This window comes from Aquarana catesbeiana, linkage group LG02 (assembly GCF_042186555.1).
Source record: "Aquarana catesbeiana isolate 2022-GZ linkage group LG02, ASM4218655v1, whole genome shotgun sequence".
NCBI classification, from domain to species: domain Eukaryota; kingdom Metazoa; phylum Chordata; class Amphibia; order Anura; family Ranidae; genus Aquarana; species Aquarana catesbeiana.
This window is the reverse complement of record NC_133325.1, coordinates 482,862,718-482,889,114: the sequence shown is the minus strand read 5'-3', so window position 1 is coordinate 482,889,114 and position 26,397 is coordinate 482,862,718.

Below are 26,397 nucleotides of genomic sequence, written 5' to 3'. Positions count from 1 at the left end.
CCACAACCATTGCCTGGTGGTTGTGGGGGTCTGCGGGCAGGGGGCTTGTTGGAATCTGGAAGCCCCCTTTAACAAGGGGACCCACAGATCCCGGCCCTCCCCCCTGTGTGAAATGGTAAGGGGGTACAAAAGTACCCCTACCATTTCACAAAAAAGTGTCAAAAATGTTAAAAATGACAAAAGACAGTTTTTGACAATTCCTTTATTTAAATGCTTCTTCTATCTTCTTTTTTCTATCTTCTATCTTCCTTTGGTTTCTTCCTCCATCTTCTTCTTCTTCTGGTTCTTCTGGTTCTTCCTCCGGTGTTCTCGTCCAGCATCTTCCTACCCGGTTACCCCGCCCCCCTCTGATGCACGGGACTTGACAGGACTTCCCTGTGGCATTTCCTGTGACGTCAGAAGGGGGCTGGGTTACGTGACAGGTGACCCCGCCCCCTCTGGCATCACGGGGAATGCCACAGGGAAGTCCCCGTCAAGTCCCCGTGTGTCAGAGGGGGGCGGGGTCATGGGGCGGCCCCGCCCCGTTATTTAAGAACCATCAGAAGAGGAGAAGCGTCACACAGCGGGAGCCTCCCTCCATGCCATCATGGATGCAGAGCGGCCCGAGGAGAAGAAGGGAAGAAGATGCCGACGCCGCGGAGGAAGATACCGGTCGAGAACACCGGAGGAAGAACCAGAACAAGAAGAAGATGGAGGAAGAAACCGAAAGAAGATAGAAGATAGAAGAAAGAAGATAGAAGGAAGAAGAAAGTAGAAGCATTTAAATAAAGGAATTGTCAAAAACTGTCTCTTGTCATTTTTAACATTTTTGACAGTTTTTTTGTGAAATGGTAGGGGTACTTTTGTACCCCTTACCATTTCACACAGGGGGAGGGCCTGGATCTGGGGGTCCCCTTGTTAAAGGGGGCTTCCAGATTCCGATAAGCCCCCCGCCCGCAGACCCCCACAACCACCGGGCAAGGGTTGTGGGGATGAGGCCCAACATGGGGACAAGGTGTTTTGGGGGGCTACCCCAAAGCACCCTCCCAATGTTGAGGGCATGTTACCCCCTCTTTTCCTGTGGCCTGTCAGGTTGCGTGCTCGGATAAGGGTCTGGTATGGATTTTTAGGGGGGACCCCATGCCATTTTTTTTATTTTGGCACAGGGTTCCCCTTAAAATCCATACCAGACCTGAAGGGTCTGGTATAGATTTTGAGGGGGACCCCATGCCATTTTTTTTTTGGCCGGGGTTCCCCTTAATATCCACACCAGACCTGATGGGCCTGGTATGGAATTTAGGGGGACCCCCCACGTCATTTTTTTTCATTTTGGTTCGGGGTTCCCCTGTGGGGAATTCCCATGCCGTTTTTATCAATGAACTTTTATGTGTATTGTCGGATCGGCAATTCATTAATAGCCGCAAGTAGTTTTAAATGACTTTTTTTCCTTTGAAATATCATTTTGCTGTCAGACTGTTCTAAACACGGGAAACATGCGCCCCTTTACAGGCATACTATAGACACCCCCAGGTATGAAATTTAAAGGAATATTACACTTTTATTGTTTCACTTTAAGCATTATTAACACCCCAAATTGTTCGCTGTTCAGCGAACTGGCGAACAGCCGATGTTCGAGTCGAACATTAGTTCGACTCGAACTCGAAGTTCATCCCTACTGCTCAGCTCTGTAGCATAGTGGTATACCCTGCTGCCCCCAAAGGTTCAAGCCATGTGTTCAAATCCCACTGACAGCATCACCTCCTGGAAATGTGCATTGTACTCAGAAGCATAATTAGCCAATGCACATCAGCTTGGTTTATTCCATATTTTAACTCTTCAAATGCATGCAATGGTATGTACTTATTCAATAATATTATGGTATGGAATTCCAAAATTCAAGGAAAAAAATGTCGTAGGGTCCCCCCAGTTCATACCAGGCCCTTCGGTATGGACTTTAAGGGTAACCCCACAGCAAAATGTAAAATAAATTTGATGTGGGGCCCCCCAAAATTCATACCAGATCCTTATCCAAGCATGCAGCCTGGAGGTCAGGATAGGGGGGTACGTGTGAGCACCCTCCCCTTCTGAACCTACCAGGCCACATGCCCCAAAGCACCTTTTCCCGATGTTGATGGGGACAAGGGCCTCTTCCCGACAACCCTGGTCGGTGGTTGTCGGTCTGCGGGCAGGGGGTTTATCAGAAAGTGGAAGCCCCCTTTAACAAGGAGGCTCCCAGATCCTGCCCCCTATGTGAATAGGTATGGGGTACATTTTACCCCTACCCATTCACCAAAAAAAGCAGTGAAATGTAAAAAAATCAATAGCCGGTTTTTGACAAGTCCTTTATTGTAAAATAGCTCCGAGCTGTCTTCTTCCCTGAGCCATCTTCTCCAGACGCTGTCTCTCCCTCCTCCATCTTCTCCCCGAGCTGTATTCTCCCAGAGCTGTATCTCCTGCCACCGCCATCTTCTCCATCCGCTATGTTCTTCCGCACCGCTGGTTACCCGCTAATAAAAAAAGCTGCTCTTCTTCCGTGGCAGTCTTCCTCCGCTGTGTTGTCATCCCCTGTGTGGCGTCTCTTACAGCGGACTCTCTGGGTGACATTGTCGGATGGCCACAGAAGACTGCCACAAGAAGAGCGGCTTTTTTTTTATTAGTGGGTAACCGGCTGCGCAGAAGAACACATCAGCGGGAGAAGATGGCGGCAGCAGGAGAGACAGCTCGGGGAGAAGAAACATTCGTGAATGTATTTTCAATGTATGACTGTGCTACGCCCAATAGGCTAGTGGTCAGACTCAGCACTTCTACCTTGAAGAACATGGGTTCAAATCCCACAGAGAAATAGTAAAAGATTGAATTGGTGAAAAAAAGGCAACAAAAATTAGCCAATTAGCCAAAGCAGCATATGCTGAAAATAGGTGAATGCCAATTAGCCAATGCACTTTAAATTTGGCTGATTCTATTAACTCTTCAAATGCATGCAATGATATGTAAGTATTCAATACTATTATAGTGTGAAATTCCAAACACCACACACTAACAGGCAGATTACATTTTTTTGTTTGTTTATTTTAATTTGCTTGTGCACTGAAAAAATAAACACAGCTGGTGGATGGTATTTGAACTTGCACCATGAGTGCTGTGGAGACATCTGAGCAGACCACTAAGCCATTCTGCTAAGTATGAGACCTGCAAAAATAGTGTAGTATGATTAAAGAATGAATATATATATAATTACCGCTTTATAGTCACCTAAATTAAAAAACAACATACAGCAAATAGGTAACCTAAATGTTTAATACATGTAACTTTACAGAATAGCAGACATTACTATGTAATAATCATTCATAACTGCATTTGTTAGCAAAAGAAGGCAAAAAACTAGGAATACTAATTGTAACATACATCAATAGATGCACACGAGGTAGAGCACATCTCACATAAAAATGTTTCTTTCACATACATGGATCATGGTTACAGTGCAGTACTATATAACAACTTGGTAGGAATTGGCATTTGCATACACGCGGAAGCGTTAATTAGCGCCAACTTAGAATTAACTAATGTGTTTCTCACTAGTAGCGATAATTTTCATTCGCACATTCGCCTGTTGAAATTTTATTTGGCTAAAATGGGAGCTATTATTTGCCATAGTGCCCAGTACTTCCTGGCGCTATAGTAAATGACCCCCAGTGTGTCAACATGTGCTATTTGCCATCACAGGAGATCAATGTATGCGTTTTGGGGGTGCAACCCCTTCCTCAATAATAAAATAACTGAGAGGAAGGGGTTGCACCACCAAAACACGTCCCTTGATCCCCCGTGATGGCAGCTAGCACATCTTGACATTCGGCAATTTGTGTGCATCTTCAAAATTTGGCTTTTGCAGGGGTGACTTCACCCCATCTGAACGCAATATCAAACACAGTTTATAAATATTCATGTCTGATATTGCCTTCAATTTATAACAAAGTTGAACTTTGTAAGTTCCAGATTTGTGTATTTCTTGTAGGTTTTAAACATGCCTGTTTTACCTTAAATGGACATTTCTACTTTTATTAATGTGACCCAAAAAATTGTTATACAACAAACATGTTGGTTTGTTTTAACCACTTCAGCCCCGGAAGGATTTACCCCCTTCCTGACCAGAGCGTTTTTTGCGATTCGGCACTGCGTCGCTTTAACTGACAATTGCGCGGTCGTGCGATGTGGCTCCCAAACAAAATTGGCGTCCTTTTTTTCCCACAAATAGAGCTTTCTTTTGGTGGTATTTGATCGCCTCTGCGATTTTTATTTTTTGCGCTATACACAAAATAAGAGCGACAATTTTGAAAAAAACGCATTCTTTTTTACATTTTGCTATAATAAATATCCCCCAAAAATATATAAAAAAAACATTTTTTTTCTTCAGTTTAGGCCGATCGTATTCTTCTACATATTTTTGGTAAAAAAAATCGCAATAAGCGTTTATTAATTGGTTTGCGCAAACGTTATAGTGTTTACTAAATAGGGGATAGTTTTATGGCATTTTTATTAATACATTTTTTTTTACTAGTAATGGTGGCGATCAGCGATTTTTATTGTGACTGCGACGTTATGGTGGACATGTCGGACATTTTTGACACATTTTTGGGACCATTGTCATTTATACAGCGATCAGTGCGATTAAAAATGCACTGATTACTGTGTAAATGACACTGGCAGTGAAGGGGTTAACCACTAGGGGGCGGGGAGGGGTTAAGTGTGTCCTAGGGAGTGATTACTAACTGTAGGGGGATGGGCTGTGTGGGTGACGTCACCGATCTCTGCTCCGATGACAGGCAGCAGAGATCGAGTGACACTTGTCACTAGGCAGAACGGGGAGATGCTGTTTACAATGGCATCTCCCCGTTCATCCGCTCCGTGAGGCGATCGCGGGTATCCCCGCGGCGATCGAGTCCGCGGGACCCGCGACCCGACTCACGGAGCTGCCGGCCGGCGTGCACGCGCGCCGCCGGCGGCGCGCACGCACGGGCACGGCGGGAAATTCAAATGGACGTACAGGTATGCCCATTTGCCCAGCCGTGCCGCTCTGCCGACGTACATCGGCGTGCGCCGGTCGGCAAGCGGTTAAAAAACCTTTTATAAATGCACATGTGATTGTGCTGGTATTAAAAAGATTGATAATCAAGAATGTGTGGATTCTTCTTTCAATGCTCCAAAACTTTGGGTGTAGTAAAATTGTTGTTTTCTTTGACAATGGGGGTTATTTACAAAGGGCAAATCCACTTTGCACTACAAGTGCAGTTTCAGTGCAGTCTCAAGTGCCTTTAGTAAATAACACCCAACAGTGCTTTCTAATGTTACACAATCATGCCATTTTCAGGACTCCCCAAATTTATATCAGGGTCAGCTAAAAGAAAAACAAGCAGTAAATGTCAGCAAATATTTTAGTAGTTAAAATTTGTTTTTTATTTAACCACTTGACGACCGCCTCACGCCGATTTACGTCGGCAAGGTGGCACGGACAGGCAAAATCACGTACATATATGTGATTTGCCTTCCGCGGGTGGGGGGTCCGATCGGACCCCCCCCGGTGCCGAAGGCGGTCGTCTTTTGTCCAGCGGCAAACAGAGATGAGGGGGAGGCCATCCGTTCGTGGCCCCCCCCTCGCGATCGCCGCCGGCCAATCACATCATTCCTTTGCTGCTGTATGCTAAACAGCAGCAAAAGAAATGATGTCATCTCTCCTCGGCTCGGTAATTTCCGTTCCGGCCCGAGGAGAGAAGACAGGTATGTGAGTGCACAAACACTACACACACAGTAGAACATGCCAGGCACACTAAACACCCCGATCCCCCCCCCCCCGATCGCCCCCCGATCCCCCCCCCAATCACCCCCCCCGTCACAAACTGACACCAGCAGTTTTTTTGTTTTTTTTTGTTTTTTTTCTGATTACTGCATTGGTGTCAGTTTGTGACAGTTACAGTGTTGGGACAGTTAGTATTACCCCCCTGTAGGTCTAGGATACCCCCCTAACCCCCCCTAATAAAGTTTTAACCCCTTGATCACCCCCTGTCACCAGTGTCGCTAAGCGATCATTTTTCTGATCGCTGTATTAGTGTCGCTGGTGACGCTAGTTAGGGACCTAAATATTTAGGTTCGCCGTCAGTGTTTTATAGCGACAGGGACCCCCATATACTACCGAATAAATGTTTTAACCCCTTGATTGCCCCCTAGTTAACCCTTTCGCCACTGATCACCGTATAACTGTTACGGGTGACGCTGGTTAGTTTTGTTTATTTTTTATAGTGTCAGGGCACCCGCCGTTTATTACCGAATAAAGGTTTAGCCCCCTGATCGCCCGGCGGTGATATGCGTCGCCCCAGGCAGCGTCAGATTAGCGCCAGTACCGCTAAAACCCACGCACACAGCATACGCCTCCCTTAGTGGTATAGTATCTGTACGGATCAATATCTGATCCGATCAGATCTATACTAGCGTCCCCAGCAGTTTAGGGTTCCCAAAAACACAGTGTTAGCGGGATCAGCCCAGATACCTGCTAGCACCTGCGTTTTGCCCCTCCGCCCGGCCCAGCCCAAGTGCAGTATCGATCGATCACTGTCACTTACAAAACACTAAACGCATAACTGCAGCGTTCGCAGAGTCAGGCCTGATCCCTGCGATCGCTAACAGTTTTTTTTGGTAGCATTTTGGTGAACTGGCAAGCACCAGCCCCAGGCAGCGTCAGGTTAGCGCCAGTAGCGCTAACACCCACACATGCACCGTACAGCTCCCTTAGTGGTATAGTATCTGATCGGATCAATATCTGATCCGATCAGATCTATACTGGCGTCCCCAGCAGTTTAGGGTTCCCAAAAACACAGTGTTAGCGGGATCAGCCCAGATACCTGCTAGCACCTGCGTTTTGCCCCTCCGCCCGGCCCAGCCCAGCCCAGCCCACCCAAGTGCAGTATCGATCGATCACTGACACTTACAAAACACTAAATGCATAACTGCAGCATTCGCAGAGTCAGGCCTGATCCCTGCGATCGCTAACAGTTTTTTTGGTAGTATTTTGGTGAACTGGCAAGCACCAGCCCCAAGCAGCGTCAGATTAGCGCCAGTACCGCTAACACCCACGCACTCACCGTACACCTGCCTTAGTGGTATAGTATCTGAACGGATCAATATCTGATCCGATCAGATCTATACTGGCGTCCCCAGCAGTTTATGGTTCCCAAAAACGCAGTGTTAGCGGGATCAGCCCAGATACCTGTTAGCACCTGCGTTTTGCCCCTCCGCCCAGCCCAGCCCACCCAAGTGCAGTATCGATCGATCACTGTCACTTACAAAACACTTAACGCATAACTGCAGCGTTCGCAGAGTCAGGCCTGATCCCTGCGATCGCTAACAGTTTTTTTGGTAGCTTTTTATTGAACTGGCAAGCGCCAGCGGCCTAGTACACCCCGGTCGTAGTCAAACCAGCACTGCAGTAACACTTGGTGACGTGGCGAGTCCCATAAGTGCAGTTCAAGCTGGTGAGGTGGCAAGCACAAGTAGTGTCCCGCTGCCACCAAGAAGACAAACACAGGCCCGTCGTGCCCATAGTGCCCTTCCTGCTGCATTCGCCAATCCTAATTGGGAACCCACCGCTTCTGCAGCGCCCGTACTTCCCCCATTCACATCCCCAACCAAATGCAGTCGGCTGCATGAGAGGCATTTTCTTTATGTCCTCCCGAGTACCCCTACCCAACGAACCTCCAAAAAAGATGTCGTGTCTGCAGCAAGCGCGGATATAGGCGTGACACCCGCTATTATTGTCCCTCCTGTCCTGACAATCCTGGTCTTTGCATTGGTGAATGTTTTGAACGCTACCATTCATTAGTTGAGTATTAGCGTAGGGTACAGCATTGCACAGACTAGGCACACTTTCACAGGGTCTCCCAAGATGCCATCGCATTTTGAGAGACCCGAACCTGGAACCGGTTACAGTTATAAAAGTTAGTTACAAAAAAAGTGTAAAAAAAAAAAAAAATATATAAAATAAAAAAAAATAGTTGTCGTTTTATTGTTCTCTCTCTCTCTATTCTCTCTCTCTTGTTCTGCTCTTTTTTACTGTATTCTATTCTGCAATGTTTTATTGTTATTATGTTTTATCATCTTTGTTTTTTAGGTATGCAATTTTTTATACTTTACCGTTTACTGTGCTTTATTGTTAACCATTTTTTTGTCTTCAGGTATGCCATTCACGACTTTGAATGGTTATACCAGAATGATGCCTGCAGGTTTAGGTATCATCTTGGTATCATTCTTTTCAGCCAGCGGTCGGCTTTCATGTAAAAGCAATCCTAGTGGCTAATTAGCCTCTAGACTGCTTTTACAAGCCGTGGGAGGGAAAGCCCCCCCCCCACCGTCTTCCGTGTTTTTCTCTGGCTCTCCTGTCTCAACAGGGAACCTGAGAACGCAGCCGGTGATTCAGCCAGCTGACCATAGAGCTGATCAGAGACCAGAGTGGCTCCAAACATCTCTATGGCCTAAGAAACCGGAAGCTACGAGCATTTTATGACTTAGATTTCGCCGGATGTAAATAGCGCCATTGGGAAATTGGGGAAGCATTTTATCACACCGATCTTGGTGTCATCAGATGCTTTGAGGGCAGAGGAGAGATCTAGGGTCTAATAGACCCCAATTTTTTCAAAAAAGAGTACCTGTCACTACCTATTGCTATCATAGGGGATATTTACATTCCCCGAGATAACAATAAAAATGATTAAAAAAAAAATAAAATGAAAGGAACAGTTTAAAAATAAGATAAAAAAGCATAAAAAAAAGCACCCCTGTCGCCCCCTGCTCTCGCGCTTAGGCGAACGCAAGCGGCAGTCTGTCGTCAAACGTAAACAGCAATTGCACCATGCATGTGAGGTATCGCCGCGAAGGTCAGATCGAGGGCAGTAATTTTTGCAGTAGACCTCCTCTGTAAATCTAAAGTGGTAACCTGTAAAGGCTTTTAAAGGCTTTTAAAAATGTATTTATTTTGTTGCCACTGCACGTTTGTGCGCAATTTTAAAGCATGTCATGTTTGGTATCCATGTACTCGGCCTAAGATCATCTTTTTTATTTCATCAAACATTTGGGCAATATAGTGTGTTTTAGTGCATTAAAATTTAAAAAAGTGTGTTTTTTCCCCAAAAAATGCGTTTGAAAAATCGCTGCGCAAATACTGTGTGAAAAAAAAATGAAACACCCACCATTTTAATCTGTAGGGCATTTGCTTTAAAAAAAATATATAATGTTTGGGGGTTCAAAGTAATTTTTTTGCAAAAAAAAATAACTTTTTCATGTAAACAATGAGTGTCAGAAAGGGCTTTGTCTTCAAGTGGTTAGAAGAGTGGGTGATGTGTGACATAAGCTTCTAAATGTTGTGCATAAAATGCCAGGACAGTTCAAAACCCCCCCAAATTACCCCATTTTGGAAAGTAGACACCCCAAGCTATTTGCTGAGAGGCATGTCGAGTCCATGGAATATTTTATATTGCGACACAAGTTGCGGGAAAGAGACAAATTTTTTTTTTTTTTTTGCACAAAGTTGTCACTAAATGATATATTGCTCAAACATGCCATGGGAATATGTGGAATTACACCCCAAAATACATTCTGCTGCTTCTCCTGAGTACGGGGATACCACATGTGTGAGACTTTTTGGGAGCCTAGCCGCGTACGGGACCCCGAAAACCAAGCACCGCCTTCAGGCTTTCTAAGGGCGTGAATTTTTGATTTCACTCTTCACTGCCTATCACAGTTTCGGAGGCCATGGAAAGCCCAGGTGGCACAAACCCCCCCCAAATGACCCCATTTTGGAAAGTAGACACCCAAAGCTATTTGCTGAGAGGTATAGTGAGTATTTTGCAGACCTCACTTTTTGTCACAAAGTTTTGAAAATTGAAAAAAGAAAAAAAAAAAAGTTTTTTCTTGTCTTTCTTCATTTTCAAAAACAAATGAGAGCTGCAAAATACTCACCATGCCTCTCAGCAAATAGCTTGGGGTGTCTACTTTCCAAAATGGGGTCATTTGGGGGGGTTTTGTGCCACCTGGGCATTCCATGGCCTCCGAAACTGTGATAGGCAGTGAAGAGTGAAATCAAAAATTTTCACCCTTAGAAATCCTGAAGGCGGTGCTTGGTTTTCGGGGCCCCGTACACGGCTAGGCTACCAAAAAGTCCCACACATGTGGTATCCCCATACTCAGGAGAAGCAGCTAAATGTATTTTGGGGTGCAATTCCACATATGCCCATGGCCTGTGTGAGCAATATATCATTTAGTGACAACTTTGTGCAAAAAAAAAAAAAAAAGTGTCACTTTCCCGCAACTTGTATCAAAATATAAAATATTCCATGGACTCAATATGCCTCTCAGCAAATAGCTTGGGGTGTCTACTTACCAAAATGGGGTCATTTGGGGGGGTTTTGTGCCACCTGGGCATTCCATGGCCTCCGAAACTGTGATAGGCAGTAAAGAGTGAAATCAAAAATTTACACCCTTAGAAATCCTGAAGGCGGTGCTTGGTTTTCGGGGCCCCGTACGCGGCTAAGCTCCCAAAAAGTCCCACACATGTGGTATCCCCATACTCAGGAGAAGCAGCTGAATGTATTTTGGGGTGCAATTCCACATAGGCCCATGGCCTGTGTGAGCAATATATCATTTAGTGACAACTTTTTGTAAATATTTATTTATTTTTTTTTTGTCATTATTCAATCACTTGGGACAAAAAAAAAAAAATATTCAATGGGTTCAACATGCCTCTCAGCAATTTCCTTGGGGTGTCTACTTTCCAAAATGGGGTCATTTGGGGGGGTTTTGTACTGCCCTGCCATTTTAGCACCTCAAGAAATGACATAGGCAGTCATAAACTAAAAGCTGTGTAAATTACAGAAAATGTACCCTAGTTTGTAGACGCTATAACTTTTGCGCAAACCAATAGATATATGCTTATTGACATTTTTTTTTACCAAAGACATGTGGCCGAATACATTTTGGCCTAAATGTATGACTAAAATTTAGTTTATTGGATTTTTTTTATAACAAAAAGTAGAAAATATCATTTTTTTTCAAAATTTTCGGTCTTTTTCCGTTTATAGTGCAAAAAATAAAAACTGCAGAGGTAATCAAATACCATCAAAAGAAAGCTCTATTTGTGGGAAGAAAAGGACGCAAATTTCGTTTGGGTACAGCATTGCATGACCGCGCAATTAGCAGTTAAAGCGACGCAGTGCCAAATTGGAAAAAGACCTCTGGTCCTTAGGCAGCATAATGGTCCGGGGCTCAAGTGGTTAAAAAATGTCTCAGACATTGTCTGGCATATTGATGGCCCCCTACCTGCAAAGTATTCCATGTATCTTAGACGGACCTCGCGGGCAATCAGGTGGGGCAGGCCAGGATGGCCAGCTTCAAGCACCATCAGGGTTGGTTCATTTACATGAATTCCGGATTCAGGCCCAACTGAGCCAGCATAATTCACAGAATTTCTCCTTAAAAAGTTGTGGAGAACACAGCACGCCAGGATGATATGATTCAGTTTATACTCCGCCATGTGTATGGGTGTAAGAAATAGGCGGAACCGGCTGGCCATTATTCCAAACGTGTTTTCCACCACTCTTCTGGCTCTGGCCAGCCGGTAATTAAAAACCCTCTGGTCCGGGGTGAGGGTCCTCATAGGGAATGGCTGCATAAGATGGTCCCCCAGTGCAAACACTTCATCCGCAACAAAGACAAATGGGAGTCCTTCCATATTGTCTTCTGGAGGTGGCAAGTCCAAGCTGCCATTCTGGAGATGCCTGTAGAACTCCGTCTGGGTGATGACTCCACCATCTGACATCCGGCCATTCTTCCCCATGTCCACATATAGGAACTCATAAGTAGCCGACACCACCGCCAACATCACAATACTATTGAACCCCTTGTAGTTGTAATAGTATGACCCCGAGTTGGGTGGTGGAACTATGTGGACGTGTTTCCCATCAATTGCCCCCCCCCCCGCAGTTAGGAAAGTCCTACCGCTGGGTAAAGTGGGAGGCCACAGTCTGCCATTCCTGTGGGTTGGAAGGAAACTGTGGAGTCAAACAAGAATAAAAAATTATTCATTTTGCACATAAACATGGAAAGCAGATTAGACACAAACATTCTTGGCCAACATCAGTATAACATTTATTTTAGGGACTATTTAAAGACAAAGGTATAAGGTCCACCCATCAGATCCCCCCCATGGGTCATTTGATAAATTTTATGGGGGGGAGATGTTTTGGACAGGTAACCCTCTCCACTTCATTGAGAGATGAATGCCTAAATAATGTGTATTACTTTGGCCAGCCCCTCCTTACTTACACTATTGGCAGCCCACTGGACAGGTAAGTGTCATAATACAAAGAGATAAATACACACTGTACACATTTCAGCACATTTTTACATTCTGTTATTACCTATAAAGATAATAATAGGATACAAAAACTTAAAACAGTACCATTTAAAAGTATTTAGGCAGGCCCTTGCACTACATGCTTTGGGGAATTCATCCATAAATCTGACCACAAAAGAGGTGGGTATAGTGTGTATGGGTTTGGCAAAGTCAGCAGATAGAGGATTGGTATCAGCTGAGTTAGCAGTTGGGGGGAGGGAGGGTTCCAAATGATTTTATGAACCCCAAAAAAAGCCTCTGGCACTCTGCCAGAATTTAAAGCACACATCACAATTTTACACATTTTAGGGGGTGTTTGGGGTAAAGCACTACTATGGAGCTGACAAAATACATTGTTAAGTGACTACATGTGGTGAATATAGGCCCAGGAGAGCATGCTGGGGAGGTAAGTGAAGGCAAATATGTATGAAGGACCAAAAAAAATTACCGTATATACTCGAGTATAAGTCGATCTGAGTATAAGTCGAGGCCCTAATTTACCACAAAAAAAGGGAAAAACGTATTGACCCAAGTATAAGACAAGGGTGAGAAATGCAGCAGCTACTGTAAGTGGAAAAAGAGGGTCAACAATGTCCATCTGCAGCTGTATACCTCCCTGTGTCCTGTGCATGTGTCCTGTGTATATGTGCATGTGTCATGTGTCCTGTGTATATGTGCATATGTCATGTGTCCTGTGTCCTGTGTATATATGCATGTGTCCTGTGTATATGTGCATGTGTCATGTGTCCTGTGTATATGTGCATGTGTCCCTGTGTATGTGTGCATGTGTCCTGTGTATGTGTGCATGTGTCCTGTGTATGTGTGCATCCTACCTGTGTCCTGTGCATGCCTTCGTGTGCCGCTCTGCATCCACCAATCAGCATGTGCTATTACTATTCTGCGGCCATTCACTGTTCAAAAGCCATGCCTCCTCCTCGTCCGTGATAGGCAGAAAACTCAATTTCCCAGCAGTCAGCGGTCAGCCTATCACAGACATTCTCTCATCCTCATGCCATGGACAAGGATGAGAGAATGTCCGTGATAGGCTACTGGGAAATGGAGTTTTCTGCCTATCACAGACGAGGAGGAGGCGCGGCTTTTGAACAGTGAGAGGCTGCCGAATGGTATGTAGCCCACGCTGGCCGCCGTCTGCCCGAATGACACACTGATCATGTAGGCAGATGGCGGTGACTCGAGTATAAGTCGAGGGGGGCACTTTCAGCCCCAAAAAAGGGCTGAAAATCTCGACTTATACTCGAGTATATACGGTACATAAAAATCCAGCATGCATAAGGACAAAGGGGACATTCTCAGCATATTACAATCATGGTAATTAGGGATTGAGGAAAGAAATACAATATATTATCAAACATTAAATACAATAAAATGTGATGTTAAAGGATAAAAATCTTACCTTAATATATTCCTTCTGCAGGACCTGGATGATGGCAGTACAGGTCTCTGGGATAATGATCCCCAGAGCCTGGGGGGAGATGCCTGTCGAGAACTTGAGGTTCTGCAGGCTTCTCCCCGTTGCCAAGTACCGCAGGGTGGTGACTAGCCTCTGCTCCAGAGTGATGGCTTGCCTCATGCAGGTATCCTGCCTGCTGATATAGGGGGTCAGCAAAGCCAACAAACGGTGAAATACGGGGTCCGTCATCCTGAGAAAATTCCTGAAATCATCAGGATTATTCTCACGGATCTCACGGAGCAAAGGCGTGTTACAGAATTGGTCATGCTGGAGCAACCAATTCTTGGTCCATGAACTCCTTCTCGCCCTGTTCATGGACTGGGCTTGTGTCAAGGTAAGGACCCCAACACCAAGCCCCTGCACAACACGAACTCTACGAGGAGTACGTATACGCAACATGGCTAGAAAATGGTCAGCTGCTCAGAACAAAATAACAGAATGCAATGAAGAACAGCAAGGCCTGTGAAGAGCGACCTGAAAATCAGTAACGAACGAACAAGAACACAATGACAAGTCAAGGGTAACTCACTGCACACACTGAAGACCGGATACAAACCCACAAGCACAAACTGAACAGCAGAAATATGATCTGAAAACCACGAGTCTGAAAAAGCACGAATCGTCTCTCACCAAACTTTTACTAACACGAGATTAGCAAAAGGAGCCCAAAGGGTGCCGCGCTTGGTTCTGAACTGCCCTTTTATAGTCTCGTCTTACGTGGTGTACGTGACTGTGTTCTTGATGATCAGAAATTCCGACAACTTTGTGCGACCGTGTGCAGATAAAACAAGTTTGAGCCAACATCCGTCGGAAAAAAGTCCATGGATTTTGTTGTCAGAATGTCCGATCAATGTCCGATCGTGTGTACGGGGCATTAGTGTACTGTGTACCATACACAGATGCACATATGGCTACCTGAAGACAAGTGCTGTTCTTCATCTGATCCTATTAATACCACAGGCAGGCAGCTAGAAGTATTTACAGTTAGTGTACTGTGTACCCCTGCACAGTTGCATCTATAGCTACCTGAAGACAAGTGCTGTTGTACTTATTCTGATCCTATTAATACCACAGGTAGGCTGCTTGAAGTATTTGAAGTTAGTGTACTGTGTACTCGGCACAGTTGCACCTATAGCTAACTGAAGAGAAGTGCTGGTGTTCTTCTTCTGATCCTATTAATACCACAGGCAGCCAGCTTGAAGTATTTACGGTTAGTGTACTGTGTACCCTGCACAGTTGCACATATAGCTACCTGAAGACAAGTGCTGTTCTTCTTCTGATCCTATTAATACCACAGGCAGACAGCCTGAAGTATTTACAGTTATTGTACTGTGTACCCTGCACAGTTGCACCTATAGCTACCTGAAGACAAGTGCTGTTGTTCTTCTTCTGATCCTATTAATACCACAGGCAGGCAGCTTGAAGTATTTACAGTTATTGTACTGTGTACCCTGCACAGTTGCACCTATAGCTACCTGAAGACAAGTGCTGGTGTTCTTCTTCTGATCCTATTAATACCACAGGCAGGTAGGTTGAAGTATTTACAGTTAGTGTACTGTGTACCCTGCACAGCTGCACCTATAGCTACCTGAAGACAGGTGCTGGTGTTCTTCTTCTGATCCTATTAATACCACAGACAGGCAGCTTGAAGTATTTACAGTTAGTGTACTGTGTACCCTGCACAGTTGCACCTATAACTACCTGAAGACAAGTGCTGGTGTTCTTCTTCTGATCCTAATAATACCACAGGCAGGCAGCTTGAAGTATTTACAGTTAGTGTACTGTGTACCCCTGCACAGTTGCACCTATAGCTACCTGAAGACAAGTGCTGGTGTTCTTCTTCTGATCCTATTAATACCACAGGAAGGCAGGTTGAAGTATTTACAGTTAGTGTACTGTGTACCCTGCACAGTTGCACCTATATCTACCTGAGACAAGTGCTGTTGTACTTCTTCTGATCCTATTAATACCATGGGCAGGCAGCTTGAAGTATTTACAGTTAGTGTATTGTGTACCCCTGCACAGTTGCAACTATAGCTACCTGAAGACAAGTACTAGTGTTCTTCTTCTGATCCTATTAATACCACAGGCAGGCAGCTTGAAGTATTTACAGTTAGTGTACTGTGTACCCCTGCACAGTTGCACCTATAGCTACCTGAAGACAAGTGCTGGTGTTCTTCTTCTGATCTTATTAATACCACAGGAAGGCAGGTTGAAGTATTTACAGTTAGTGTACTGTGTACCCTGCACAGTTGCACCTATAGCTACGTGAAGACAAGTGCTGTTGTACTTATTCTGATCCTATTAATACCACAGGCAGGCAGCTTGAAGTATTTACAGTTAGTGTACTGTGTACCCTGCACAGTTGCACCTATAGCTACCTTAAGACAAGTGCTGGTGTTCTTCTTCTGATCCTATTAATACCACAGACAGGCAGGTTGAAGTATTTACAGTTAGTGTACTGTGTACCCTGCACAGTTGCACCTATAGCTACCTGAAGACAAGTGCTGGTGTTCTTCGTCTGATCCTATTAATACCACAGACAGCCAGCTTGAAGTATTTACAGTTAGTGTACTGTGTACCCTGCACAGTTGCACCTATAGCTACCTGAAGACAAGTGCTGTTCTTCTTCTGATCCTATTAATACCACAGGCAGGCAGCTTGAAGTATTTACAGTTGGTGTACTGTGTACCCTGCACAGTTGCACCTATAGCTACCTTAAGACAAGTGCTGGTGTGATTCTTCTGATCCTATTAATACCACAGGCAAGCATTCTGCTAGCTGCAGTATAATCAGTATATATATACACATCTGTGAAGTATAGCCTTGAAATAAAAGACATTAACGCCAGAAGAGCTGCATTCATGTATGTTTACTTCAGAATATGCTCCGTACGTACAGAGGACCACTCCTCTAAAACAGGAGAGTGATCCAGATTACAATGTGAGTCAAATATTTATAAGAACTTGTAGCATTACATTCTATGTGGGGCAAAAGCCCAAAATTACACATCACAAGTACACATTTCACCAAGTATGTCAGCACAGTTTTTTGCCAGTTGTTTTTAGGTCATCTTGACCTGACTATCGTTAATTTTTAATTAACTAATTATTTTGACAGAAAGGGAAGAATAATTATTTGGGAAAGGTCAATTTGACTTTTAGACAGGGACTTTCTATGTCAACATCTTCCCATATCACATCCTTTCCGAGAATTGTGTCAGGTTATTGGCAGAACATTTTATTGTCAACTGGTCAGCCACTTGTGTTGCAATACCAAAAGAATTCAGAAACATTTTACAGAAAAACAAGTATAATAAGAATTATCAGAAATACAAATTCATGTTGAAGAGGAACTCTGGATACATAGAAAGATATGGTTCATATATTTCATATCTTCACGGCCCCTCCTGTGTTTAGAATTCTTTCGGTATCCCTTTTAAGCTTCTTCTGTGTCTTTAGGTTGATCTCCAGGTATACGGAACACCATCTCATGAGCAGTTCTGACTCGAGACCTTAAGGGCTCAGAAGAACCAATATTAGTACCAGCACATGTGATTATCTTCAAACAACATTTGCATAACATAGATGCACATTTAACTATTAGGATTATGAGGACTATAATTCCTACAATGTATAAAATACCATGCAAAATTCCAGAAAACCATCCTGCAATACCAGAAAGCCAGTTGAAGAGAATTGAGCCAGGAAAGCCAGCTTTCCCAGCTACCTTCCACCCAAGCAGTTTCGGTATGTCCTTTGTGAAATTTAACTTTCATTTATTGTACTTTTTCTACATGTGAAATGATGGCATCTTCAGTCTTAGTATCATTTCCAATGTAGTTACAACAAGTAGTTCCTACTATGGTGCATATTCCTCCTTGACTGGCTGTGAGATAATCCAGCACCAGCCGGTGCTGCAAAACCTCTTTTTTGATCATCTTCAATTCTATAGCAAGGGCTATAAAGTTTCTACCATACAAGGCAGTAATGTTATCCATCAGGTCTGCCAAATCAATGATGAAACTGAAAGCCTTTTTAATACAACATCTATTTACCCAAGGAATAGAAAACAATGGTTTAATCTCTCTGTCATGTGATTCAACATTTATGAAGTTATCATCTGACTTAGGATAAAATGTAGGCCTATCAGGAGAATCGTCATTTTTCACATTAATTTCAGAGTCTTCTTCTTCTTGTCCTCCTGGGGTTTCATCTTCTCCTGAAGCCGACTGATCAGTGAGATCCCTTTTAACAAGGTGCACGGAGTCTTTTTTAAGAAAGTGTACAGGTATTTTGTGGAGCTGTGTTTCTTGAAAGTCATCATCCTCCATATACCAAGTAGCAGGTATGACTCTACCAAAGTAACAAACCCCCATTAAAATTCAAAGGAACCCAAGAATATGCTTTCTTTCCACATATGAAATAATAACCTGGTGGGGCAGCACAAGCTTTATTGAAATTATATCCTTGTAGGCACATCAATAGCTTCATATTATTCTGCCGGGAATGTTGACGATGTGTGTAATCATGTAATTCCTGATATCTGTCAGTACTCCACACAACATCCTTACCAACAAACCAGTACTTGATATCGGCATTATCCATGCAGTTGGAGTTCCCAAACAGTCGGGTAGTACTCTGGTAACCCTGGGAAAGTAACTCAGGTGTATAAGTTCGAGTAAAGTTAAAGCAGACTGCTGGTTTTCTCATTGGAGCATTTGTGAACAGTAGAAGTGAAATAACTCTGTCAATCATTGTTCTACTGACATCACCAAAGTGTGCACTGTCCTCTATTTCAGCTAAAGTGCTAGGTATTCTTAACAAGGGTATAGTCTTATGAGAAATAGGTGCATGTGTGCATATCCAGCAATTAGTGATATTCAGTTTCTTGGCAGCTTGCAGGTGCATAGCTACAAAAGAGTTATGGAAAGGCTCTGCTAGCTTGGCATGATATTCATGTGCGACTTCCCTCCATGCTCTTAGATCAGCATCTGAAACTGGTTCAAGTTGTGACATTTCTTCCATTACAGTAGCATTAAAAAGAAAAGTGTCTTGTATCTTACCCTTTTCTTTCTTCTATGTCCATTCATATGCCATGACTGTAATCCATACCACCACTCCACCACAGAGGATAACACTCCAGAGCTTCACATTCATCTTAAGCCCTAGGAGATTCATTCTGCAGTCTTCTTGCTTGCGCACGAGTCAGTGGAGGAGACCTGGAAGGTAAAGGTACAGAACAATTCTTGCCAGTAGCAGGCCGGCTTATATTCTCCTTTGGAACCACAGACTTCTTACAGTGTGAACCATGCACCCAATACTTATAGTCTTTCAGCTTCACTGCAGTAGGAGACACAAAAGTGACCTGAAATGGTCCTCTCCACTTAGGGGACAAAGTAGTCCGGGGTGTGTAATTCTTGATATACACCCAATCTCCTGACTTTAGTCCATGAGTTCCTTCACTCGTGTCCACAGGTTGTCCTGCTTTGGCTCTGGAAAAAGTATCAGAAAACACATTTACCAATTTGCGAACATATTCTATCATGAAATCTTGACCATTTATTAAAGTCACTGTCTCGGGCTGCACAAGAGATAAATGTAGTCTTTTAGGCGGTCGCCCAAACAATATGTCAAAAGGTGACAGTCCATGTTTCTCTTTAGGGGTAGTCCTAATGGTCGCCAAGGCTATAGGTAGCGCTTCTATCCATGTGCTTTGTCCATTAGCAGTTATTTTGGCCAAATACCTCTTCAAGGTTTGATTGCTGCGTTCCACCAGCCCACTAGCCTGAGGTCTGTAAGGAGTAGGCAATTGCTGTTTCATACCCAAAATATTCACTACTTCTGCCTTGAGTTTATCGTCAAAATGTGTACCTCTATCTGAGGAAATTATTGACCCTATACTAAACCTTGGGATCAATTCCCTCGTCAGACATTTTACCACAGTTCTGGCATCATTTTTCGATGTGGGCCACGCCTCCGACCAGCTCAAAAATTGATCAATGCAAACCAAAAGATACTTAAATCGACCACAAGGGGGCATATCCGAGAAGCCAATTTGCACAATTTGAAATGGCTCCTCAGTATGTTGAATATGCTTCATGGGAGTGGGCACTGACTTTCCAATGTTATGCATTTGACATATAGAACATTCAGTAACCTATTTAGCAGCATATGCAGAAAAACCTGGAGCCCACCAATCTCTGGCTACCACCCGACACATCCCTCCTGTTGAGACATGGCAAGGCCCATGGCTCAAAGCAAATAAGGAAGGAAACAAAGTCAGAGGAGCAACCAGTCTGTTTTTTAATCTCCATATATCATCTGCCCCACAAACAGCTCCCTTTGTGGTCCAAGAGGATGTATGAGGCGAGCTTGCCTGCAGGGCCAATAGGATGTTCAGATCCACCTGAAGATCTGTGAGCAGGAATGTTGGAAGCACTGTAGTTGGCTCATAAGAATGTATAGCATCTTTAGCTCACCTATCAGCGAAAGCATTCCCAAGTGATATACTATCATCTGCTCTGGTATGTGCTTTACATTTAATTACTGCAACTTTAAGAGGCAGCTGGACCGCTGCCAATAGTCTAAAAATTAATTCTTTATGCTGTATAGGAGTTCATGCTGCTGTTAAATAACCCCTTTCTTGCCAGAGTTGTGCAAAACTATGCACTATGCCTACAGCATAAGCTGAGTCACTATAGATATGTACAATAGCCCCTTCTGCAAGCTCTAAAGCAACACAAAGAGCAGTTAGTTCAGCTGCCTGTGCTGATTTTGAATTCTGCAGAACCTTAGCATGTAGTAATTTACTGTCACCATTAACTACTGCACAAGCAGCAAGTGTGGGGCCATCAGTCCTTCTAATGGAAGATCCATATACAAACAGATCAGCACAAGATAGCAGACCTGAGATGGGTTCATCCTGCAAGTAAGGTTGGGGCTTGGTCACACTGTCAATAAAGTTAGCACAATCATGAGTTAGGTAGACAGAATCCTCAATTTCCTCGTTGTCATCTTCCGGCAAGAAGGTGGCCGGATTCAAGGTCTGGCAGCGTTGGATTTTCAGGTTGGAAGCTGATAGCAAAACCAAATAATAATGTGTTATTAGTTGAACAGAAAATGTTTAGTGTAAGCACTATTCAGCATAGCTTCCAAGTCATGCGGACACATTAAATACAATGTATTGCCCAGTACCATGTCAGCAGTTTTTTTCTACCAGCAGAGCAGCCGCTACTACTGATTTTAAACATCCAGGAAGTCCACTAGCTACACTATCCAGGGGGTAGCTATAGTACCCTACTGGGCGTTGTTGGCCACAGAAATGCTGTGTCAAAACTCCATTTGCATGGCCATTCACTTCTGTACAAAAAAGATAAAAATCTTTGCTATAGTCAGGCAAACCTAAACTGGGTACAGTTAACAAAGACTTTTTAATCAATTTAAATGCTTCTTGGACCGCTGAAGTTAACTCATTCGAGGTAAATTTGTAATTGCTTCTGGTATGGCCTTTCAACAAGTCCTGTAGGGGACCTATGATTGTAGAATATTGAGGTAAAAACTGCCTACAATATCCCACTAATCCAAGGAATGCTCTCAACTGTTTCAGAGTCGTGGGCATTCGTTGCTTTGCAATTACCTCTCTCCTTTTATTTGTCAAATGTTTGATACCTTGGGAGATACAGTGGCCCAGGTATTGTACTTTTAATTTAACCCATTGCACTTTTGCAGCATCTACTTTTTGTCCTATACTGGCCAGAAAATTCATTAAAGAGATAGAATCCTCAGTACAAGCCTGTTCATCAGAGGATGCTAGCAAGAGATCATCCACATATTGCACTAATATTGATCCCATGGGTGGCTGCCACTCATCTAATTTATCCTTGAGTGCCTGAGAAAAGCAACTGGGGGAATCATGATACCCCATTGGCAATCTGGTCCAGGTAAGTTGTTTTTTCTCAAACATGAAGGCTAGCAACCATTGATCATCTGGGTGAACAGGAACGCTAAAGAAGGCTGAGGCAAGATCAATTACAGTAAAGTGAGATGAAGGAGGTATTGTTACCAGTATAGTAGAGGGGTTGGGTACCACAGGTACTGATGGTATAATTACCTTGTTGACTGCACGCAAATCATGCACCAATCTCCATCGACAGTTATCCTCTCCTGCTTTTATAGGTTTGGGAACTGGATAAATAGGAGTGTTAGCAGAACTCCTACAAGGGGTAAAAACACCCTCCTGTAGTAACTCCTCTATTACTGGCATAATACCTTCAACTGATTCAGGAGATAAGGGGTATTAAGGTAGTCTAGGTACTGGTAGTGTAGGGTCTCTATTTAACCACACAGGGGCAACTTTCATGAGGCCAGGAGTGTTTGCTCCTGTTACTCATATGAAGGGGTTAATTTTTTGTTTGGCTTCTTCTGGAATTCCTCCCTCCATATCAGTTACTAATAAAGGCATGAACAACAGATCAGTTGCTTCTTCTATTAACCTATGCGGTATGTCAATGACAGTTTTATCCGGAGATAAAGCAATGGTTACCCCATTTTAGAAAGTAAATCTCATCCTAATAAATTACAGGGGGAATGTGGAGACAATACAAATGAGTGTTCTGTTGAATGCTCTCCCAATGTCACCGGTACAGATTGTGTAACCCTTGCAGAAATTATATTATTACTTACTCCAACCAAAGAAACTCTTTCATTGGAAAGTGGTAAGTTAGGGTCAAAGACATTTAAAAGGGACCGTGAAGCCCCTGTGTCTATGAGACCACACAAATCAATACCGTTTACATTTATTTCAACCATTGGCTTATCAACAGAATCAACTTCAATTACAGCTAAAGCTTGACAAAACGGGTCATCTATATTGTCACCACATCCCACCTTATCCTAGCGCCCCCTACAGTCCCTGGCTATATGCCCACTCAATCCACACTTGTAGCAAGTGGGGGAGGCACGAGGCTGTAGGGTCGGGAGTCTTACTCTATTTGGGATGATTTGTTGATATCGAGACTGAATTCTAGGGTTTATGCGTTGTCCCTCATTTTGTCTCCAATTGCCATGCTTTTGGAGCCCCGTAATTAGAGATATATACCACTCCCGAAGGTGGGTAAGGGGGGGCCACTACCGGTACACCCTGAGGTGTTACCTACACTGTAGATACTGGTACCCCCTTGGGCTCTGGGATTTTTTCCTTAACCTCTGGTAGTTGTATATTCATCATTTTTGTTTTCTCCTTCTTTTCTACCTTGTCTTTCCTTTTTTGTAACACCTCGTAAGCTATTTGAGCAATCTCAACTAACTCAGGGGCAGGTTTCTTTCTCCATCCTACTGTACGAAGCTCTATATCTTCCCTAATCTCAGGCAACATTCCACCCACCAATACATTCACCAACTCTGCTCGTTTCATATCACTCTCATCATCTGGAATCCAATCAGTATGCTTCTGAATAGCATCTTGAATGAATCTATTCCAGTAATCTAACACATCCTCACCTTTCTTCTGCACAACATCCATCAATGCTTGCATATCTTGCCCTTTATCAAAAGTGGTTGTTACCCAATCTTTCAAAATCTCATTTAATCTGTCAATTGTTTCTTCATCCACAAATGGGTGAATTATGTTTTTTGAATGTTTGTGGTCCTAAGGCGGATAGGTATTGCCTTCAGCGGATATCCACAAATGGGTGAATGACCTGCTGTATGTTCTCTGGAATAGGGAGTCTAGATAGGGACTAGCCTATTGCCACTCAGAAAGGAGACGTCCTTCTGAGAGTAGAAAGAGTGAGATCTCAACTTATGTACTGGGCCGCTGGTACACAGCCATAAAGATAAACGGTGGAGCTCTTAGTCCCGGAGTTCCAAATTATTGTCATTTCTGAAGAGATTAATGAGAAATTGTGATAAATATGGGAAATTTGCTTAAAAAAATGTTTTGGCTATCATGAATACATTTGGGTTAACAAAAGATAAGGCAAAAAACTTATTGAAAATAGCAAAAGCAACAGGGCTAAGTATTGCTAAATTACAACCGAGTGCTCCTATCATCAGAATGATGGTGAGTGGAGACCCAGATGCCCTGAAACATCATGTAAAATGGTGTAAACTAACAAAAAAGGAGTATAGGAAGGACCCATCTAAATGGTGGCCGCCAGAAGGGTCCCTTTTTTGTGCAGCTACATCTCACTGCAGGCCATTAGTATGTCTGGAAGGCCAACAAGGAGAGGCAGATGGTCACAAGCCAATAAAAGAGGGCAAGTAGGCTCTGTGTCTAGAGGCAACAGTGCTGGTCGTGGACACGGTGCATCCCCATCAGCACGTGGCCGTGGGACACGCTTGTCCTTTTTTTCAGCAGCTGGCCATGTTGAGCCGCAACATGCGGAAGACTTGGTAGAGTGGATGACCAAGCCGTCCTCATCCTCCTCATCCTCTCTCACCCAGGCTCAGGGTACTTTGTCTTGCAAAGCAGTAGCCAACGCGGCCTCTATCCTCGGCTCAATGGCATCAGTCACTCCTTCCCTAGCCCCACCATGTCCTCCTGAGGAGACCTCCGAACTGTTTGACCACAGTGTTGGGTACATGCTCTAGGAGAATGCCCAGCATTTTGAAGGCTCCGATGATGGTACTCAGCTAGAGGAAGGCAGTAACGTGAGCCCAGAGAGAGGGGGTGCCTAAGAAGGACAGCAATCTGGCAGTCATGTTCCCCCAGCTGCAGCATACTGCCAGCTTTGCTCCAGTGATGAGGGAGGGGATGATGAGGTCACTGACTCCACGTGGGTGCCTGATAGGAGAGAGGAGGAGAAGGAGGAGGAGGCACATCACCAACGAGGCAGGATGCCCTCCAGGGGCCAGATTAAGGGCAGCACACCGGTTGCATCACACCGCAGAGCTCCGCATGTGCAGGGCGCTGCTGTCTCAGCGCGTTATTCCAAAAGTTCTTTGGTGTGGGCCTTTGAGACAAGTGCATCAGATCCCACTGCTGCTATTTGCAACATATGTCTTAAGCGTATCTCGCATGGCCAAAACATCACCCGCTGGGGCACCACATGCTTGACCAGACATATGTTGACCTGCCATGCAGTTTGTTGTCAAGCGTACCTAAAAGACCCACACCAAAGAACAAAGAGGACCTTTCTTTACTCCTCATCAGCTGGGATCTCCAACCCCACTATACCTTCAGTCTTCTCTGAGACCTGCACTGAGAGGAATGAAGGTGTAGAATTAGGTGTGTCACAGCCAAGTACTTGCGGGCAATCTGCTATCAGTACACTGACGTCAGATTGTACCAGGCAAATTTGCCTGCCCCAGCTGCTGCACCGCCGAAAGAAGTTCGCTCCCAGCCATCCACATGCCCAGTGGTTGAATGCTAGCTTGGCAAAATTGCTAGCACTTCAACTGCTGCCTTTTCAGTTGGTAGACTCTGCCCCCTTCCATGAGCTTGTGGAATGTGTGGTTCCTCAGTGGCAGGTTCCCAAACGCACTTTTTCTCATGGAAGGCGATTCTGGTGCAGTAGTGTTGGAGGTTGTTCCACCACGCCTCCAAAAAACTACTACTGGTGATTCTGACACACTCTCTCCTCCACCCCCTCCTCTTCTTCTTCCTCCATGGCCTCTTCCTGTGCTTTGTCCTCGGAACCAGCAGTGCTCCGTAGCCGTTCAAGGGGCTACGCAAGTACGCAGGCCAAAAGATGCCATGCGGTGCATGAGCTGGTGTGCTTGGGGGATAGGAGCCACACTGGGGCAGAGATTCTGTCAGCTCTGAAGGGGCAGGCTCAGAGGTGGTTGACGCCACACCAGGTTAGGGCAGGAATGGTGGTTTGCGAAAATGGCACAACCTCCTCTCTGCCCTCTGACAGGGACAACTGACCCATGTGCCCTCACGTCCTTAACTTGGTGGTGCAGCGGTCTCCTAGGCAGGTACCCGGGCTTACAGGATGTCCTGAGGCAGGCCAGGAAAGTCTGTGTGCATTTCGGGTCATATGATGCCAGTGCTTGGCTGGCTGACCTCCAAAAGGAATTTAACCTGCCCAAGAACCGCCTAATCTGTGACATGCCCACCAGGTGGAACTCAATGTTGGCCATGCTGCAGCGGCTGCACACTCAGCAGAGGGCAATCAAAGAGTACCTGTGCGACTATGGCACCAGGACAGGGTCAGGGGAGCTTGTTTTTTTTTCCCCATGCCAGTGGGCCATGATCAGTGATGCATGCACTGTCCTGTCACCATTTGAGGAGGCCACAAGGATGGTGAGCAGTGACAGTGCATGTATCAGTGACACTGTCCCCCTTGTTCACCTGTTGGAGCACACGCTGCGTGGAATAATGGACAGGGCAATTGAGGCAGAACAGAGGCAGAAAGAGGAGGACTTCCTTAGCTCTCAAGGCCCCCTCTATCCAGACAGTGTTCCTGCGTGCCCACCGATCACACAGGAAGAGGACGAGGAGAAGGAGGATTGTGTCAGCATGGAGGTGGAGCCTGGCACTCAGCATCAACAGCAGTCTTTAAGGGATCATT